The 15579-nt window shown below is 35.9% G+C and overlaps 1 protein-coding gene and 1 pseudogene across 2 annotated transcripts in view; one reads left to right on the top strand and one right to left on the bottom strand.

The window, feature by feature from the left end:
- NID2 (nidogen 2) overlaps positions 1-15579 on the bottom strand; it is a 78139-nt gene that overhangs the window by 27146 nt on the left and 35414 nt on the right. The gene's annotated exons all lie outside the window — the stretch shown is intronic.
- Positions 1536-2603, top strand: LOC133084358 (ATP synthase subunit a-like; annotated as a pseudogene).

A 15579-nucleotide genomic window follows, 5' to 3' on the forward strand; every position in this document is an offset into this window, starting at 1 on the left:
TAGAAAGTCTAGAATCACACAGTACAAAGCCTTTTCAGACTGGCTTCTTTCACTTAATAATATGCACTTAAAGTTCCTCATGTCCTGTGGTTCCTTGATAGAGTTAGAACATTTGTATCCAGATTTTTAATCAAGCTTCACAGGTGATGATGATTGAAGTATAAGAACCACTGCTTTAGAGTTTTGGTTTTTTCCCCACAACTGTTTTTTCAAATTGAGATATAGTTCACATACCATGCAATTCACCCATCTAAAGTACACATTCCATGCAAATGGAAATGAAAAAAATGAAAAAACATCGTGTGCAATTAGTTTTTAATATATTCACAGAGTTGTGTAACCATCAACTACAATTAATTTTAGAACATTTTAATTTTAATCCCCCCCAAAAGAAAACTGGTACCTTTTAGCAATCAACTCCCTATCCCACTATTATGCCTCCAACCTAGGCAACCACTAATCTACTTTCTGCCTCCGTAGATTTGCCTATCTGGATATTTCGCATAAATAGAATCATGTAATATGTTGTCCTTCATGACTCATTACCTTCACTTAGCATAATGCTTTCAAACCTCATCCATATTGTACCATGTAACAGTGCTTCATTCCTTTTTATGTTTATGTCTCCATGGCGTATCCTCTCCACCTAGGTTTTCAAGATGCAACATCACCCATTATAGAAGAACTACTACACTTTCATGATCATACACTAATAATCATATTTTTAATCAGCTCCTTGGTCCTCTATATTATTTTACTCATATTAACAACTAAACTAACACATACAAGTACAATAGATGCACAAGAAGTAGAAACTGTCTGGACAATCTTACCAGCCATTATCCTAATTCTAATTGCCCTGCCATCATTACAAATGCTTTACATGCTGGACTAAATAACCCTTCCCTTACCCTAAAGACTATAGGACACCAATGATACTGAAGCTATGATATACAAACTATGAAGAATTAAATTTTGACTCCTATATAATTCCAACATCAGACCTAAAAACAGGAGAATTACGACTAGTAGAAGTAGACAACGGAGTAGTTTTACCTACAGAAATAACAATCCGAATACTAACCTCCTCAGAAGACGTTTTACACTCATGAGCTGTGCCTTTACTAGGCGTAAAAACAGAGGCAATTCCAGGATGCCTAAACCAAACAACTCTCATATCACCACGACCAGGTCTATATGACGGACAATGCTCAGAAATTTGTGGATCAAATCATAGTTTTATACCCATTGTCCTTGAACTAGTACCACTAAAATACTTTGAAAAATGATCCTCATCAATATTATAAATTCCTTAAGAAGCTAAATAGCATTCACTTTTTTAAGTTAAAGACTGGGGGTTAAAACTCCCTTTCATGATATGCCACAATTCGACACATCAACATGATTTATTACTATTCTATTAATAATTCTAGTCCTATTATATTCCAACTAAAAATTTCAAAATATACTAATTATTCAAATCCAGAGTTGATGTCTACCAAAGTACAAAAACAATCTACCCCTTGAGAAACAAAATGAATGAAAATCTATTTGCCTCTTTCATTGCCCCAACAATAATAGGACTTCCTATTGTTATCTTAATCATTATATTCCCAGGTATTTCATTCCCAACACCTAATCAACTAATTAACCATTGTATAATTTCTATTCAACAATGATTAGTTCAATTCACATTGAAACAAATAATAGCTATTCACAATCACAAAGGACAGACCTGAGCACTAATACTTACATCACTTATCGTATTTATTCGATCAACAAATCTATTAGGACTATTACCACATTCATTTATACTACTACACAACTCTCAATAATATTAATAGCCAATTTATAATATTAGGAATATTATAATAATAATATTAGGAACAGCAGTTTCTCTAAGGGCAGGAACTGTAATTACAGGCTTTCATCAGAAAACAAAAGCATGCTTAGCTCACTTTCTACCACAAGGAACACTGGTTCCTCTTATTCCTATGCTAGCAGTCATCAAAACTATTAGCTTGGGGCTTCCCTGGTGGCGCAGTGGTTGAGAGTCTGCCTGTCGATGCAGGGGACACGGGTTCGAGCCCTGGTCTGGGAGGATCCCACATGCCGCGGAGCAACTAAGCCCGTGAGCCACAGCTACTGAGCCTGCGAGTCTGGAGCCTGTGCTCCGCAACAAGAGAGGCCGCGATAATGAGAGGCCCGCGCACCGCGATGAAGGGTGGGCCCCCGCTCGCCGCAACTGGAGAAAGCCCTCGCACAGAAACGAAGACCCAACACAGCCAAAAATAAATAAAATAAATTAATTAAAAAAAAAAAATTCTATGAGAACAAAGTTTAAAAAAAAAAACAAAACTATTAGCTTATTCATTCAACCAACAGCTTTAGCCATACTATTAACAGCTAACATCACAGCAGGACCCCTACTGATTCATTTAATTGGAAGAGCGACTCTAGCACTGCTGAGTATTAGCACCACCACAGCTCTCATTACATTTCCTATCCTTGTCTTACTTACTATCCTCAAATTCACCATTGCAATAATTCTGGTCTATGCATTTACCTTACTAGCAAATCTTTACCTACATGACAATACATAATGTCCCACCAAACTCATGCATGTGACATAGTAAATCCCAGTCCCTGACCCCTTACAGGAGCTCTCTCAGCCCTTCTAATAACAGCAGACCTAATTATATGATTTCACTTCACTTCAACATTATTATTAGCACTAGGCCTACTAACTAATACCTTATCAATATATCAGTGATGACAAGACATCATCTGAGAAAGCACTTTTCAAGGCCATCGTACACCAAGTGTTCAAAAAGGACTTTGATATGGAATAATCCTATTTATTATTTCAGAAGTCCTCTTTTTTACCAGTTTTTTTTTTTGAGCCTTCTACCACTCAAGCCTTGCTCCTACACCTGAACTAGGGGGATGCCGACCACCAACAGGCATCCGTCCTCTAAATCCATTAGAAGTACTACTTCTTAATACCTCCGTATTATTAGCCTCTGGGGTATCCATTATCTGACCTCACCACAGCCTCATAGAAGGAAACTGAAAACACATACTCCAAGGTTTTTTTATCACAGTCGCCCTAGGCGTTTATTTTACATTTCTACAGGCCTCAGAATATTACGAAACATCCTTTACAATTTCAGATGGGGTATACAGGTCAACTTTCTTCATAGCTACAGGATTCCACAGACTGCATGTTAACTATTGGCTCTTCCTTATCGTCTGCTTCTTACATCAATTAAAATATCACTTCACATCTAACCACCATTTCAACTTCAAAGCCGCTGCCTGATATTGACATTCTGTAGATGGAGTATGACTATTCCTTTATGTATCCATTTATTGATGAGGATCTTATTCTTTTAGTATTAAATAGTACAGTTGACTTACCATCAATTGGCTTCAGTAGAATCTGAAAAAGAATAACTCTAATACTGACCTTAATTACAAACATAGCACTAGCCTCACTACTTGTATTTATCACATTCTGACTTCCCCAATTAAATATTTACACAGAAGAAACAAGTCCTTATGAGTGCGGATTTGACCTTATAGGATCAGCACGTCTACCTTTTTCCATAAAATTTTTCCTGGTAGCCATTATATTCCTCCTTTTTGATTTAGAAATTGCTCTTTTATCCCCTACCCTGAGCATCTCAGACAAATAATCTAAAAACAATACTCATTATAGCTTTATTCCTATTTTTATTACTAGCAATAAACCTAGCCTAATGAATGAACCCCAAAAGGACTAGAATGAACTGAATATGGTAATTAAACTAAAATAAACGATTTCAACACATTAGATTATGATTAAGTTCATAATTACCAAGTGCTTTTAGTGTATATAATTATTATAACATTTACAGTATCTCTTATAGAATTATTAATATATTGATCTCACCTAATATCTTCACTATCATGCCTTGAAGGCATAATATTATCACTATTCATTATAGCAACGCTAATAATCCTAAATACACATTTTGCCCTAGCCAGCATAATACCAATTGTTCTGCTAGTATTCTCAGCTTGAGAAGCCGCACTCGGACTATCCCTACCAGTAATAGTATCAAACACATATGGCACTGATTATGTACAAAATCTTAATCTCCTCCAGTGTTATTATTCCTACAATTATACTAATACCACTAACATAATTATCAAAGAACATAATCTGAATTAATACCACAGTCCATAGCTTATTAGTCTCATAGCCTTTTTCTTCTTAATCAATTTAATGACAATAGCCTCAGCTTTTCACTAATTCTTTTTCTCCAGCTCCTTATCAGCACCATTATTAATTTTAACATGACTCTTACCATAAATATTAATAGCCAGCCAATTTCACCTACTCAAAGAATCATTAACTCGAAAAAAATTATATATTACCATGCTAATTACATTACAAATATTCCTAACTATAAAATTCACTGCCACAGAATTAATCTTATTTTATATTTTATTTGAAGCAATACTAGTTCCAACACTTATTATCATTACCCGATGGGGTAATCAAACAGAATGTCTTAACACAGGACTTTATTTCTTATTTTATACACGAGAAGGATCACTTCCACTCTTAGTAGCACTAATACATATTCAAAACGTCACAGGCGGGGCTTCCCTGGTGGCGCAGTGGTTGAGAATCTGCCTGCCAATGCAGGGCACACGGGTTCGAGCCCTGGTCTGGGAAGATCCCACATGACGCGGAGCAACTAGGCCTGTGAGCCACAACTACTGAGCCTGCGCGTCTGGAGCCTGCGCTCCACAACAAGAGAGGCCGTGACAGTGAGTGGCCCGCGCACCGCGATGAAGAGTGGCCCCCGCTTGCCGCAACTAGAGAAAACCCTCGCACAGAAACGAAGACCCAACACAGCCAAAAAAAAAAAAAAAAGTCACAGGCTCACTAAATTTTCTAATACTTCAATATCGAACACAAGCAATAGCCAACTCCTGATCCAACATTTTCATATGACTAGCATGTATGATAGTCTTTATAGTAAAAATACTCAACGGCCTTCACCTTTGATTACCTGAAGCACATGTAGAAGCCCCCATTGCAGGATCCATAGTCCTTGCAGCCATACTACTAAAACTCAGAGGCTACGGTATATTGCGAATTACAACAATACTAAACCCACTAATATATTTCATAGCATACCCTTTTCTCATACTCTCCTTATGAGGAATAATCATAACTAGTTCAATTTGTTTATGCCAAACAGATCTAAAATCACCTATCGCATATTCTTCCGTCAGTCCCATAGCACTTGTTATTGTAGTCATTCTTATCCAAACACCTTGAAGTTATATCGGAGCCACTGCTCTAATAATTGCCCACTGCCTCACATCATCCATATTATTCTGCCTAGCAAATTCAAATTACAAACGAATTTACAGCAGAACAATAATTGTAGCCCGAAGTCTACAAACATTCCTCCCATTAATACCAACATGATGACTACTAGCAAGCCTAACAAACCTAGCTCTACCCCCTAACTATCAATCTAATTGGAGAACTCTTTGTAGTAGTAACATCCTTTTCATGATCAAATATCACCATTATCCTCATAGGAATTAACATAGTAATTACCACCTTATACTCACTATACATATTAATCGTAACACAATGAGGCAAATATACCCACCACCATTCACATGAGAAAATGCCCTCATAACCCCTTCACATTTTACATCTCTTACTCCTATCATTAAACCCCAAAATCATTTTAGGGCCCTTGTACTGTAAATACAGTTTTAAAAAAACACTAGATTGTGAATCTAGTAACAGAAGACTAAATATTTTTATTTACTGAAAAAGTATGCAAGAATTGCTAATTCATGCTTCCATATCTAACAGTATGCCTTTTTCAAACTTTTAAAGGATAGCTATCCATTGGTCTTAGGAACCAAAAAACTGGTGCAACTCCAAATAAAAGTAATAAACTTATTTTCCTCTTTCACACTAGTTATACTATTTATACTAACGATACCAATTATAATAAGAAACACCAACATCTACAAAAGTAACACATAACCATCCTTTGTAAAAAACCACTATCTCATATGCTTTTATCACCAGCTTAATTCCAACAATAATATTCATTCATACAGGTCAAGAGATAATTCTCTTAAACTGACATTGAATTACTATCCAAACCCTTAAATTGTCACTTAGCTTCAAAATAGACTATTTCTCAATATTTGTGCCAGTAGCATTATTTGTCACATGATCTATTATAGAATTTTCAATATGATACATGCACTCAGATCCTAACATTAATCAATTCTTTAAATACTCCTTTTTCTTATCACAATACTAATTCTTATCACTGCTAACAATCTTTTACAACTTTTCATTGGATGAGGAGTCGGAATTATATCTTTTCTACTTATCAGGTGATGATATGGACAAGCAGATGCAACTACAGCCGCTCTCCAAGCAATGTTATATAATCGCACTGGAGACATTGGACTTACTATATCCACAGCATGATTTCTATTTAATTGAAACTCATGAGAAATACAACAAATCTTTATACTTAACCGAAATCACTCAAACCTACCTCTAATAGGACTTGTGTTGGCTGCAGCTAGAAAATCCACCCAATTTGGCCTCCAGCCATTCCCTCAGCAATAGAAGGCCCTACTGCCGTTTCAGCTCTGCTTCACTCAAGCACAAGAGTTATAGCAGGTATTTTCCTACTTATCTGCTTTTACCCTTTAACAGAGAATAATAAATTTACCCAAACAATAACATTATGCCTGGATAAACCTAACTACATTATTTACAGCAATATGTGCTCTCACCCAAAATGACATCAAAAAAACTGTTGCCTGCTCTACTTCAAGCCAATTAGGCCTTATAATAGTAACAAGCGGTATTAACCAACCTTATCTAGCATTTCTCCATGTTTGCACACACGCCTTTTTCAAGGCCATCCTGTTTATTTGCTCTGGATCCATTATTCATAGCCTACATGATGAACAAGACATTCGAAAGATAGGAGGTTTATTTAAAGCAATACCTTTTGCCGCAGTGGCCCTCATTATCGGAAGTCTCTCACCGACAGGAATACCGTTCCTCACAGGTTTCTACTCTAAAGAACTAATTATCGACACTGCTAACACGTTGTACACCAACGCCTGAGCCCAGCGAATAACTCTCGTCACCACATCCCTTACAGCTGTCTATGGCACTCGCATTATTTTCTTCGCACTATTAGGACAACCTCGCTTTTCTACTTTAACTTTAATTAATGAAAACAACCCACTGCTGATCAATTCTGTTAAACATTTATTAGCTGTAAGTATCTTTGCTGGATTCATTACCTCCAGCAAAATTCCCCGAATGACAATCCCACAAATAACTATACCTGATTACTTGAAACTAACTGCCTTTGCTGTGACCATCCTAGGTTTTATTCTGGCATTTGAAATCAACCTCACTACACAAAACTTAAAATTTAAATATCCCTCAAATTTCTTCAAATTTTCCAACCTCTTAGGTATTTCCCCATTATTATACACCGCTTCCCACCATACTTAAATTTATCAACAAGTCAAAAATCAGCATCATGTCTCCTAGATTTAATCTGACTAGAAAGTATCTTACCAAAAACTACTTCCCTTATTCAAATAAAATTTTCTATACTAGTGTCAGACCAAAAAGGCCTAATCAAACTATATTTTCTTTCATTCCTCATTACCCGTGCCCTAAGCATAATTCTATTTAATTACCATGAGTAACCTCTATAATAACCACAACACCAATAAGTAATGATCAACCAGTAACAATTACCAATTAAGAACCATAGCTATACAGCACTGCAAAAAAAAAAACAGCACAGCACAAAAAACCCAGAATCACCTGTATCATAAATTACCCAGTCCCCTAGTCCATTAAACTTAATACAATCTCCACTTCCTCATCCTTTAAAACAAAGAATACTATTGAAAATTCTATCATCAACCCTGAAAGAAATATACCTAGAACAGTCTTATTAGAGACTCAGACTTCAGGATACTTCTCAGTAGTCATAGCTGTCATATAACCAAATACTACTAATATTCCCCCTAAATATAAAAAATACTATTAAACCCCCAAGTGAACCACCAAAATTCAACACAATCCCACAACCAACACCACCACCTACAATCAATTCAAGTCCACCATAAATAGGTGAAGGTTTTGAAGAAAAGCCCACAAAACTAATTACAAAAATAGTACTTAAAATAAATACAATGTATGTTATCATTATTCTTACATGGAATCTAACCACGGCCAATGAAATGAAAAATCATCATTTTAATTCAACTATAAGAACACTAATGACCAACATCCGAAAATCACACCCATTAATAAAAATTATTAACAACGCAATTATTGACTTCCCAGCTCCATCAAACATCTCATCATGTTGAAATTTTGGCTCCCCACTGGGCATTTGTTTAATTCTACAGATCTTGACAGGTTTATTACGAGCAATACATTATACATCAGACACAATAACTACTTTTTCATAAGTAACACATATCTGCCGCGATGTAAACTATGGATGAATTATCTGATATCTACATGAAAATGGAGCCTCCATATTTTTTATTTGCTTATTTATTCATGTAGGACAAGGCTTATATTATGGCTCCTATACCTTTTTACAAACATGAAACCTTGGAATCATCTTACTATTTACAGTCATAGCTACAGCATTCATAGGCTATGTCTTACCCTGAGGACAAATATCATTCTGAGGGGCAACAGTTATTACTAATCTCCTTTCAGCAATTCCATATATTGGCACAAGCCCTGTCGAATGAATCTGAGTGGCTTTTCAGTAGATAAAGAAACTCTTACACGATTCTTCACCTTCCATTTTATTCTCCCATTTATCATTGCAGCACTAGCAGCTGTCCACTTACTATTCCTTCACAAAACAGGATCTAATAACCCCACTGGAATCTCAACTGATATAGACAAAATCCCATTTCACCCCTACTGTACAATCAAAGATATCCTAGATGCCTTACTGCTAATTCTAATACTAATAATATTAGTGCTATTTTCACCCGACTTACTAGGAACCCAGACAACTACACCCCAGCAAACCTTCTCAACACACCACCTCATATCAAGCCAGAGTGATAATTTTCTATTTGCATATGCAATTCTACGATCAATTCCTAATAAATTAGGAGGAGTAATGGCCCTAATCTTTTCAATCTTAATTCTAGCATTTATCCCAATGCTTCACACGTCCAAACAACGAAGCATAACATTTCGACCTCTCCGTCAATGCGTATTTGGAGTACTAGTAGCAGACCTATTAACACTAACATGAATTGGAGGACAACCCATAGAGCACCCCTTCATTATTATCGGACAACTAGCATCCATTCTATATTTCTTTTTAATTCTAGTACTAATGCCAGTAACTGGCATCATTGAAAATAATCTCCTAAAATGAAGAGTCTTTGTAGTATCAATATATCTATTACCCTGGTCTTGTAAACCAGAAAAGGAGAATAACACATCTCCCTAAGACTCAAGGAAGAAGCTCCAGCTCCACCATCAGCACCCAAAGCTGAAATTCTATTTAAACTATTCCCTGAAGATTTGTTATGGGACATTTACAAGATTACTAAGTACAATCTTAGTATTAAAATAACCTCTTTTTACCATAAATTACCATGTACTTCATGCATAATGTGTATTACCACATTAATAAGTACATATACATCATACCATACATAATACATGATATGTATAATCGTACATTATTTACCCCATGCTTATAAGCATGTACATTATTATTACATAGTACATATTATTGATTGTACACAGTACATTAAGTCAAATCAATTCTAGTCAACATACATATCATATCCACTAGATCACGAGCTCAATCAGCAAGCTGTGTGAAACTATCAACCCCACTTAGCAGGTGTCCCTCTTCTTGCTCTGGGCCCATAACTTGTGAGGGTTTCTATTAATGAACTTTATCAGACATCTGGTTCTTACTTCTTACTCACCTAAAATCACCCACTCTTTCCTCTTAAATAAGACATCTCGATGGACTAATGACTAATCAGCCCATGCTCACACATAACTGTGGTTTTATGCATTTGGTATCTTTAAATTTTTATAGGGATGCTGTGACTCAGCTATGGCCATCTGAGGGCTTAACACAGTCAAATAAACTGTAGCTGGACTTTAATTGAATATTATTTACCAACATCATCAACCATAAGGTGTTATTCGGTCAATGGCTACAGGACATAAGGAAATTACACACACATACATATATACATACACATACACATTGAACAGGTAAATAACCTGTTTAACAAGCCCTCCTTACGCCCCACTAAATCCCATACTCTACATGCCTATAATGCCCTGCCAAACCCCCCAAACAAGGCAAAAACATATAAATACATAGAATTTAGTTAATCTATCCAACAAACATAAACAATGCTCAAAATAGGATATACCTAGAAAATAAACCCTAATCGTACCAATGAATTACTTAGATATTTACCATTTATATAGACAGGCATCTCCCTAGATCTATGGACCATTTTTATCAAAATTTTAATACTAAATCTAGCACAAATCATACAAAACAACTATATACATGTTACTTCACAATATAAACACAACTTGTTAATGTAGCTTAAAACCTAAAGCAAGACACTGAAAGTGCCTAGATGAGTTTATCAACTCCATAAACACAGAGGTTTGGTCCCAGCCTTTCTATTGGTTTTTAATAAAATTACACATGCAAGCATCTGAGCCCCAGTGAGAATGCCCTCTAAATCATTAAAAGGGCCTGGCATCAAGTCCACTAATACTAGTAGCTCATAACACCTTGCTTAACCACACACCCACAGGAAACAGCAGTGATTAAAATTAAGCCATAAACAAAAGTTCAACTAAGTTATATTAACTAGGGTTGGTAAATTTTGAGCCAGCCACCACGATCAAACGATTAACCCAAATTAATAGAAATTCAGCAGAAAGTGAGTTAAAGAGTAACATAAAGTTAAATTTTAATTAAGCTGTAAAAAGCCATAGCTAAAATAAAAATAGACTATGAAAGTGACTTTAGTATTTCCTAATTACACGACAGCTAAGACCCAAACTGGGATTAGACACCCCACTATGCTTAGCCCTAAACCCCAATAATTATTATAAAAAAATTATTCGCCAGAGTACTACCAGCAGCAGCTTAAAACTCAAACGACTTGGCAGTGCTTCACACCCCTCTACAGGAGCCTGTTCTATGATCGATAAACCCCAATAAACCTCACCAACCCTGGCTAATTCAGTCTATATGCCATCTTCAGCAAGCCCTAAAAAGGAATAAAAGTAAGCATAATTATATATAAAAACATTAGGTCAAGGTGTAACCTATGGAGTGGGAAGAAACAGGCTACATTTTCTATCTCAAGAATGTATTTCTCACTACACGTAGGTTTTTATGAAAACTAAAAACCAAAGGAGGATTTAGTAGCAAATTAAGAATACAGTGCTTAACTGAATAAGGCCATGAAGTAAGCACACACTGCCCATCACCTTCCTCAAGTATTACAATAGCTTCCTACAATCTATTACTAAACACTAATTATATGAGAGGAGACAAGTCGTAACAAGGTAAGCACACTGGAAAGTGTGCTTGGATAAATCAAAGCATAGCTTACATAGAAGCACCTAGTTTACCCCTAGGAGATTTCATAATTTATGAACACTTTGAACTAAATCTAGCCAACCCCCCACAAGTTTTACTAATATAAGCAAATTAAATAAAACATTTACTCAACATTTAAAGTATAGGGGATAGAAATTTAAAATATCCTCTGGCACTACAGAGAACGTACCGTAAGGGAATGATGAAACATTAAAAGTAACAAAAAGCAGTTAACCCCTTGTACATTTTGCATAATGATTTAACTAGTAAACATTTAACATAGAGAACTTAAGTGAAACATCCTGAAACCAGATGAGATACTTATGAACAGTTTATTAGAACTCATCTATGTGGCAAAATAAGTAGATTTATTATAAGAAGATTTATAAGAAGATTTATAAGTAGAGGTGACAAACCTAACGAGCCTGGTGATAGCTGGTTGTCCAGGAAAAGAATCTTAGTTCAACTTTAAAAATTACCAAAAAAGTTATAAATTTTAATGTATTTTTAAATGTTAATCTAAAAAGGTACTGCTTTTTAGAAATGGATACAACCTTATCTAGAGAGTAAAAACAACACCATAGTTGGCTTAAAAGCAGCCACCAATTAAGAAAATGTTCAAGTTCAACAATAACTTTATCTTAATACCAATAATGAGCAAATCAACTCCTAGCTTTATACTGGACTAGTCTATTGACCAATAGAGGCAATAATGTTAATATGAGTACCAAGAAATATTTCTCCTTGCATAAGCTTACATCAGTAACTAATACTATACTGATAATTAACAGCAAATGAACACAACGCAACATTAAATTATTTATTAAGTAAGCTGTTAATCCAACACAGGCATGCACTCAAGGAAACATTTTAAAAAGTAAAAGGAACTCGGCAAACATAAACCCTGCCTGTTTACCAAAAACATCACTTCTTGCATAACTAGCAGTAGAGGCACTGCCGGCCCAGTGACAACTGTTAAACGACCATGGTATCCTGGCCGTGCAAAGGTAGCATAATCATTTGTTCTCTAAATAAGGACTTGTATGAATGGCCTCATGAGGGTTTTACTGTCTCTTACTTTCAATCAGTGAAACTGACCTTCCCATGAAGAGGCGGGAATAATAAAATAAGACGAGAAGACCCTATGCAGCTTTAATTAACCCCCCAAAAAACTAACTAAACCACTAAGGGATAACAAATTTTTACATGGGTTGACAATTTTGGTTGGAGTGAGCTCAGAGAACAAAAAAGGCTCTGAGTGATTGAAGTCTAGACTTACTAGTCAAAACATATCATTTCTTGATCCAAAAATTTATCAATGGAACAAGTTAGCCTAGGGGTAACAGCTCAATCCTCTTCTAGAGTTTATATCAACAATAGGGTTTACGATCTCGATGTTGGATCCGGACACCCCAATGGTGTAACCTCTATTAAAGGTTCATTTGTTCAATGACTAAAGTCCTACATGATCTAAGTTCAGACCGGAGTAATCCAGGTCGGTTCCTATCTATTATATATTTCTCTCAGTTCAAAAGGACAAGAGAAATAAGGCCCACTTTAAAAAAGCACCTGACAAACCAGTTAATGATATAATCTTAATTTAATTAATATATACAAAATATTACCCAAGAACAGGGTTTGTTAAGGTGGCAGAGCCCAGTAATTGCATAAAACTTAAACCTTTATAACTGGAGGTTCAAATCCTCTCCCTAACAAAATGTTTATAATTAATATCTTAATACTCGTTATCCCCATTCTCCTAGCCATGGCATTCCTCACATTAATTGAATGAAAAATCCTAGGTTATATGCAACTTTGAAAAGGACCAAATGTCGTTGGACCATATGGCCTATTACAACCTATTGCTGACACAAATTATTCATTAAAGAACCATTATGACCAGCTACATCCTCCATTTCCATATTTATTATTGCACCAATCCTAGCCCTAACCCTAGCCCTAATCATATGAATTCCTCTACCTATACCTTATCCCCTCATTAATATAAATCTAGGGGTGTTATTTATAATAGCTATGTCAAGCCTCGCCATATATTCCCATCTTATGATCCGGATGGGCTTCCAACTCAAAATATGTATTAATTGCAACCCTACGAGCAGTAGCACAAACAATTTCATATGAAGTAATACGAGCAATTATTCTTCTATCAGCCCTTTAAATAAATGGAACTTTTACTTTCTCGACCCTCATCACAACACAAGAACATTTATGAATAATCTTCCCATCATGACCCCTAGCTGTGATTTATCTCCTCTCTAGCAGAAACTAACCAGGCCCCCTTTGACCTAACAACAGAAGGAGAATCTGAACTCATATCGGGTTTCAACGTAGAATATGCAGCAGGCCCATTCATTATATTTTTCTTAGAATATGCCATTATAGGGCTTCCCTGGTGGCGCAGTGGTTGAGAATCTGCCCGCCAATGCAGGGGGCACGGGTTCGAGCCCTGGTCTGGGAAGATCCCACATGCCGCAGAGCAACTGGGCCCGTGAGCCACAACTACTGATCCTGCGCATCTGGAGCCTGTGCTCCGCAACAAGAGAGGCCGCGATAGTGAGAGGCCCGCGCACCGCGATGAAGAGTGGCCCCCGCTTGCCGCAACTAGAGAAAGCCCTCGCACAGAAACGAAGACCCAACACAGCCAAAAATAAATAAGTAAATAAATAAATTAATTAAAAAAAAAAAAGAATATGCCATTATAATAAATATTTTCACAACAATCCTCTTTCTAGGAGCATTCCACAACCCCCGCATACTAGAACTATATACAACCAACTTTATTATAAAAACACTATTATTAACAGTTTCTTTCCTATGATTTTGAGCATCCTACCCTCGATTCCAATATGATCAATTAATACATCTACTGTGAACAAACTTCCTACCACTAACACTAGCCCTATGCATATGGCACGTCTCACTACCTATTATAACATCAAGCATCCCTCCACAAACATAAGAAATATGTCTGATAAAAGAGTTACTTTGATAGAGTAAATAATAGAGGTTTAAGCCTTCTTATTTCTAGAATCACATGAATTGAACCTATCCTTAAGAATTCAAAATTCTTCGTGCTACCATATTACACTATATTCTATACTAAGGTCAGCTAAATGAGCTATTGGCCCCATACCCCGAATATGTTGGTTTATATCCTTCCAGTACTAATAAACTCCATCATCTTTATCATCATCCTAACAACAATTCTCTCATAACTGTAACAATTCCCATAACTGTAATAACCAGCTCTCACTGACTACTTATCTGAACCGGATTCGAAAGAAATATTAGCCATTATCCCCATCATAATAAAAAAGTTCAACCCACGAGCTATAGAAGCGTCCACTAAATATTTTCTAACACAAGCTACCGCATCAATATTACATATAATAGCTTTTATCCTTAACCTATTATATTCCAGCCAATGAACCATTACAAAAATCTTTAATCCAACAGTATCAGTAGTAATAACAATAGCCCTAACCATAAAACTAGGACTATCTCCATTCCACTTCTGAGTGCCTGAAGTTACATAAGGTATTTCATTAATAGCATGCCTAATCTTATTAACATGACAAAAAACTTGCACCCTTATCAGTATTATACCAAATTTCACCATCCATTAACCTAAATTTAATACTATCCTTATCCATACTATCTATTATAATTGGAGAGTTATGACAATCTAAAAATCTATTCATCAATTGATGGGCATTTGGGTTGTTTCCACCTTTTGGCTATTATGAAGTTTTCATAAGCTTTTCTTTCTTTCTCTTGGTATATAACTAGGAGTAGAGTTACTCAGTCAAATAGTAACTTTGTGTTTAACTTTTTT

The sequence above is a fragment of the Eubalaena glacialis genome, chromosome 2, assembly GCF_028564815.1.
Source record: "Eubalaena glacialis isolate mEubGla1 chromosome 2, mEubGla1.1.hap2.+ XY, whole genome shotgun sequence".
Taxonomy (NCBI): domain Eukaryota; kingdom Metazoa; phylum Chordata; class Mammalia; order Artiodactyla; family Balaenidae; genus Eubalaena; species Eubalaena glacialis.